At 45.9% G+C, this 7,083-nt stretch overlaps 1 pseudogene; it reads right to left on the bottom strand.

Moving 5' to 3' along the window:
* Positions 1-3,211: 3,211 nt before the first annotated feature.
* Positions 3,212-4,849, bottom strand: LOC108523913 (E3 ubiquitin-protein ligase RFWD2-like; annotated as a pseudogene).
* Positions 4,850-7,083: the final 2,234 nt, after the last annotated feature.

The following is a 7,083-nucleotide window of genomic DNA, read 5'->3' as shown; positions in this document are numbered from 1 at the left end:
GGGAGGTTCAGCAGAGAATTTGTGGACCTAGTTTGAAACCACCACCACTCCCCTAAGCGTGAGCGCTGGAGAGGAGGTAAGAGTTGTTATTCTGATGTGGGACACAACAGACTGTGCACTGGTTGCTCCCACACTTCAGACTTCCCTTTACAGAGTGTGTGTCATCTGGGGCTGAGACACTGTATCACCGCAGCCAGTTAAATGCCATTAGCTAGAATAAAAACAAGTGACAATGACACGTTGTCTGATGTTTGCCTGCATTTTAAGCTCCCTTCCTTTAAAACAGGTACCTTCCTTTGCCTTTCCACAATTGTTTCTATCAGGACCAAGACCAGTGTCCGATTCCTTTTTCCTTTCTAGCCTGGACTTTACAGTAGTTTCTCAAGAAAGAGCAAGTATTTTTTTTTCTGGGTGTTTCAGAGTTTGTCAAAACCCAAAACAGATTCTCCAAGTATATAGGTTTTGCCTGTGCATACAAAGGGCTAGCAAGTGTCCTGTTTGTTGACTCCTGCCTTCGTCCACTTATTCTACCAGCACTACTAAACACGAAGTGGCAGGCACCGTGTGAGGCTTCAGGCCCTACGGGGCTTCCAGTCTGGTGGGTGACTCAGACATTGAACGTGTGGATACGGGGACACTGAGCGTTAGAAAGGAGGGAGAAGACTCCTGAGAGAGATCAGTGAGCGTAGCCTGTGGGGTCAGGGAAGGCTCTCTGTAATGAGGCGGGATACCTTTCTGAGTTGGTGTTTCCTGTTATCATTTCCCTTTCCCCCTGGAAGCGGGAAGTGAGGCTTTCTGAGTCTTAGCTTCCAGGACCTTTGCTGGTGGGAGGAGAGCACATGGAAGTAGTTGTTACAGGTGTCCCCAAGCGGAAGGGAGAGAGACTGGGAGAAGTTGCACGAAAGAGAAACAATGTCTCAGGACTGTGGAGAGAGAAGGAGCGAACTATGCAGCCATCTGTTATTCTGATGTGGGACACAATAGACTGCGCACTCGTTGCTCCCACACTTCAGACTTCCCTTTACAGAGTGTGTGTCACCCCAGGAGGTGGCAGGACGCCAGAGAGGGTGTCTGGGTGGTGCACACAGAGGGCAGGGCTCTGGCCACCCGGTGGTCCCACCTTCCCCAGTGTCCTGTGGTCCAGGCAGCTCCAGGAAACAGTGGAGCCTGCAGGTCCCATGACCACATGGACTGGACAGGGGTTTCCAGGCAATCACAGACAGAGGCAGACTGATGAACACTGACTGGACACTGGGGGCTTCCCACATGAGACCCCAGGATTCTGTAAAATTTGGAAGGTAGGGTAGAGTAAAAGCCTCAGGAAAGACGGAGAGCTAATTTTCCTCCAGCCTGGCATGATAGGGCTGGAGTCAGATGTGAGTTGACTGGAAGAAAATTTTGAAAATGAAACTTGCATCCCCTGTGTTTGTGGAATAAGCCATGCCACTAAAGCTGGAGGACGGGTATGGGGAGGAGATGGAGAGCGGGTGAGTTGCTTTCAAGGCCAAGGGCAGAGCATATGCCAGTGTGTTGAGATGAGAAAGAGCTGAGATGCAGAGGACCTGAAGGAGGACTATGGCCCCTAGGAGCAGGGAGGCTGGATGAGGTGACTGGCCACATGAGGCTGGCTGAAGAGCCAGAGGTTTGTCTCAGAGGCAATGAGAAGGCAGACAGTGGGAAGTAGGGAAAAGTGACAGGCTCACATTTGGCTTTCCAAAGGATCAGTCTGGGTGCAGACCGGTGGGTGGATTGGAGGAACAGGATCAAATACTAGGAGAAGAGTTTGCCGGTCAGGTAGAGACCAAATACATGAGGCTTGGAAGCACCTTGCCAGTGGAATTAGAGAGATCAGAATGGATCTATGAGCTATTTAGGAGGTTGTCTGAGAATGCTTAGGTGCTCTGATCAAGCCCCTGGGGAAATGGGGTGTGAAATGCAGAGGCAGTGAGAAGGACCTCCCGGGGGAGAGGAAGCAACCCGCACTTCCCGTCCCTGTCGGGCCTCAGAGACCATTCCTGCTCTTAAGACTTGTCTTTTGAAGGAGGGAAATGATTAGTTTCTCCAAATTTTGCAAAAATGGGGTGAGGATGGGTGTGGAAACATAACAGGTGTGAGGGTGAACAGCTTATTTTTCCTGTGGAGTAGGGAAGAAAGTCATTGCTGTAGCATAGGGAGCCTGAGTGTGGAGGAAACTCAGATTACTGGCCATGAGGAGTGCAAAAGGAAAGATGGATACCATGAATTTACAGCGGCAATAAGATACTCATTTGTGTAATTTTTTTTCCTTGCTGCTCTCAGCAGCTTGGTGTATTGAAGAAAGCAGCTGGCTGTGTTTCTTTATTTGTGGTTGTTGTTTTTTTAATGTTTAAAGTGGGTTTCTGGTAGGCAGCATATAGTTGGATCTTTCTTTTTATTCAATCTGACAGTCTCTGACTTTTAATTGGGGTGTTTAGCCCATTTACATTTAATGTGATTATTGATATAGTTAAGTTTAAATCTACCATCTTGCTCTTTGTTTTCTGCTTGTCCCATCTGTTCTTTATTCCATTTTCCCTCTTTTTGTGCCTTCTTTTGGATTAATTGAGTCTCTTTTAGATTCCATTTAATCTTTTTTGTTGGCTTAGTAACCATAACTCTTTGCTGTGTTATTATAGTGGTTGCTCTAGGGTGTGTGTACGTCTTAAACCTATCACTGTCTACCTTCTAGTGATATTATACTTCATGCATAGTAGAAGAATCTTATAGCAGAATACTTCAATTTTTCCTCTCCCAGCTATTGTTGTTAAACCTTTTACTTCTGCATATGTTATAACCTACATACATTAGTTTTATGTAAAATTATCTTTTAAAATATTTAAACAAGAAAAAAGTAATATATATACATTTATTTATTTGTGGCTCAATAAACTTTTTTGCTATTTATTTTTATGTAGAATGTGTTTCCCTATCACAAAAATTAGATAACCACAACCACAACACCAACAGTAGCAATGTCTGTGGAGTGACACTGATGGTGGAGAGTTCACTGGGTATTCCCCATGTCCCAAAGGTCATAGAGGAGGAAAAGAGAAAAGAAAATTACTCAGAACAAATCCAAAACCCATAATGACTTTGGGGAGGGACATCGCATGACATTTTCCGTTTCTTCTCTCATTGTCAGCTGCAGATGTATTTCAGTAGAGTCAAGCACAATTGGACTTGAGTTAACCCTTCATACCAATTCTAGCACCTTAATTGTACCCTCACTGTTAGCAGCAATCTGCACATTGAACTCTGCATCTGGTTGGGCCCTCCAGCATGTGGCACTAACAAATTCATTCGTATCATCTTCTTTTCGGCCTTTGTCCAGAACACTTTTGACTGTATCAAACTTAAAAGTTAGCAAAGTCTTAGAAAGTCCTTTATAGTACAGGTTGAGAGAGTTGTTCTCACTTCCACAAGCTATATAATCTCCATGGGAAGCAAGGCCTACAAAGGTTTTTTCATTGATATGACCCTTGAAGGAATGTGGGCAGTACAGTTTCCCTACATTCCACAGTGTTAGCCTCACCACTCACAAACTTTGCACAAGAGACTGCTTTTCAGTGTCCTTTGAACACCACGATTGGCTGTTTAGTGTTACAAACATCATAGTAGTGGACAGAGTGATCCGCACAGCCAAAAGCCAAATGGCATCTGGAAGAGAGGCTGAATTTAACACAGCACACATCAGCCTTTGCCGCAATGCTTGCTACTGAGTTGTCTAGACCGGTAGATCACAGCTTCACTTCTACATCATCAGAACTCAAAGCCAGGAGTTTAGGGTCCATCAAATTAAACACTTCCACACCTCTTCTCATGCTCCTGTTAGACCTTTGACCTCTGTCCTGTGAATCCATCCCATAGGATAACAATGCCTTCATAATCACTGCTAGCTAACAGGTTCTTATGGTAACTACTCCAACTGATACAGCTGATTTTGGAATTGAGGTCATTTCATTCACACGGTAATGAATATCCACTGCATCCTGGATGACTGTGCCACATTCATAGACTTTAATCTTCATTGTAACCTCAGCAATTGCAAAATAGTCACAATCCTGGTCAAATTCAATACCAGAGACTATCCTGGAATCATTATAGAGATCACCAGGGCATGATAATGTGGTTAAAGTTTGTACTGATTTATCCTGAGTAACCTTGGACAAGCATTTCTGAAATCCATCCAATTGGCTGGCAGTTCGACTATCATCTGAGACGTGAGACATCCTTGTAGAAAAGTAACACTGCTCCAGGTCTTCAAAATGAGCAGTGGGCCATTTTCATTTTGACGCTAATGTGCTGTTATGTCAAGGCTGTTTCTTTGTCTAAGAACTGCCACTGAAACCTGGATGTTGGCTATATCCTGTGGAATCCATCACGCTACTGTGTGACGCAGGAGGAGCTTCAAGTCGAGGCTCTGTGCTATCCTCACTGACAGGAGAGTATAAGCCACTCATTTCTTCCACTCTTTTAATATCCTCTTCCAGAACACTTAGCTCCTTCTGGAACTGTCCCAGTTGTTCTCTCCTATTTCTTCTTGCAATCTTGAGGAATTGTATAAGATTCTGTAGGTGGGCTGTATGTGATTCTGCTTCCAGTTGTTTCTTCTTCTGCACTAGTAACTCCAACATGAGGTTGATATTGGCCAAATCAAGGTTATCTTGGTCAGTTCCCAACAAATTTTGAGATATTCACCACCTGTGGCCATTGGTGCTCCTCACTGAGTGATCCAATTTGAACCTCTTTTCCTTAGATCTTTGCTTCTGTTTGAGAATGAGCTCATTCACCAACAAATTAGGAAACAGATGGTTAGTATAGTCCACAACATAGTTACACTTGCTACATCTATTATTGTCCTCCAAACTCTGATGAATATACTTATAGCAAAAGCTGTGGCCACATTTTGTCATGTATGCCTCTTCAATCATATCAAAGCAGACGGGGCATATGAAATCACTGCTGTTGTCCTTATACGAGTTGATGAGCCTGTTGCAGAGGGGAGGGGCAAGCAGAGGTTGCTTCCTGCTGCTGCCTAGGCTACAGCTGCTGCCTCCTATACCAGCACTGGGCCTGGACACGCAGCTGAGCTGGGACAGGACTATGGATACCACCCTGCCACTGCCTGACACAGTGGGCACCACCAACACAGGCCACACCGGGCCCCAGAGCTATCCAAGCTGGTGGCCTGGGCCACCCCGCTGGATAGCAGCACCACTGCCGAAGCTGCCACAGTGGTGGCAATGGGGAAGATGATAAGGACGAGGAGGCAAAAGTCACCAAAGAGGATGAGGAGCAGGGGCTCGTCCCAGTGGAGTCTGACCTGGCGTGGTGGCTGAGGGGGCTCTCACGGGTGGGTAGGAGCCAGAACGTAGTGGGGAACCGGCTGACGAGGCTGGAGACACAGAAGGGTCTCTTAGGCATGGTGAGGAGTTTGGAGTCTGAATGTTCCCAGAGCCCTCGGGAGCCATCAGCAGGTTTGGGATCCAGTGATGCAATCTGGTGTTCAAGTTTTCAAATCCCCTGGGCTTGTGTTGAGTTTTGGAGGCAGGAGGCTGCTGTGTGTGGCCAGGTGATCCCCCGTGGTGGTCTGGTGAGCAAAGGTGTGAGGTGGAGAGAAGCAGGCAGGACTGAGAGCAAGGTGAGTATGGCATGGGCACCCTGGCCTGAGGTGTCACCTCCAGAGAGCCCCCTCCTGGAAGCATTTGGGGAGTGTCAGGCCTAGTTCCTGTTGGACCCAGGCCACCTCAGGCTGTATTAGGAAACAGATGGTTAGTATAGTCCACAACATAGTCACACTTGCTACATCTCTCAGGCTTTGTAGTTTTCATCTCTTGAAGTTCAATTTGGGTCGTTGGAACTATTCTGGCCTGTGTGAACTCTCAATATTGTTCCTTCAATCTTTTGTTTTTTTTTTTTTTTCTTTGTAATGTCCTTACAAGCTTGTTGTGATCAGTACTTAGCTAAAGACTTGAGCGGGACACTCCGAGATCTTTAGAACTCTTTCTCTACGTAGCTCAGTGTCTCACACTCTGCCCTGCAGATGTTCGCCACTTTGGCCCTTTTGACTTTCAGCCTTATCTCCTCAAACAGGAGAAACCATGTGGCTCCACCTGGATCCCCCCTCCCTGCACCCGTGTTCTAGAAGTTCTCTCAGGCCATAAGCTGGGCAATCCTAGGAGTCACCCAATTTGTTTCCTGTTTCCTGGAGATCGTTATCCTCCATTGCCTGATGTCCAGTATCTTGCACACCATTTTAAAATATATATATTTCCCAGTTATTTCTTACACTTAGGAGGGTAAATTGGTTTTCGTTACCCTAGTTTGTCTGAGATTAAAAGTCCTGGAAGAGTTTCTCTAAAATTAACCACTTGTAGAGTGGATATTATAGAAGCATGAAGGTCAAGGGCATGAGAGGGTGTTAGCAAAACTGGTTGAAGTGATACATCATGGAGCTTGGGTTGTTCTGTGGAAAAGGTAAGAAAGGGTGCAGCACTTAGGATTGGACTAGGGGTTTTCATAGATACAAAGAACAAGAATAAAAGAATAAGGCAAAGAGAAAGCTAGCAGTTGAAGAGGTTGGAGTCAGAATTTGGCATGTTTATTCAAGATTTCAGAGGTCAGGCAGTTCAAGGGGACAGGCTGTAGGGTGTGGCCATCAGCTCAAGCGGAGTATGAGGGTGGTTGTTGAAATTGATTACATCTTTGAGACATGCAAGAATGACTTACTTCTATTCGAGAAAGTTTCAGAGGGAGCATTTCCACGGAGTTTAGGGAAAGAGAGCCTCGTTAGTCAAGCCTGTGTTAATCAAGTTTATTTACAATGGAACAGAGTTTCCTTAGGGCATACTACAAAAGACTTGGAGCGCTGTCCGCAGTAGAAGGTGGCAGGATGAAAATGCACAGCAGGACAGAGGGGATGGTATCTGGGAGGAGCTTTGACTGGCAAGCCAGATGTCCCAGGGATGAGATTTGCTATGCTCCAGCCAATCAGCCTGCAAATACTGAGGTGCTGGCTGATGTGGGAGGTCTGAAGCTGGCCAGCAGGTTGTGGTCAACCTCCCA

This window comes from Rhinopithecus bieti, unplaced genomic scaffold (genome assembly GCF_001698545.2).
Source record: "Rhinopithecus bieti isolate Rb0 unplaced genomic scaffold, ASM169854v2 scaffold_73682, whole genome shotgun sequence".
Taxonomy (NCBI): Eukaryota; Metazoa; Chordata; class Mammalia; order Primates; family Cercopithecidae; genus Rhinopithecus; species Rhinopithecus bieti.
Note: the sequence above shows the minus strand (reverse complement) of the source record. Positions and strands in the feature narration are given on the sequence as shown.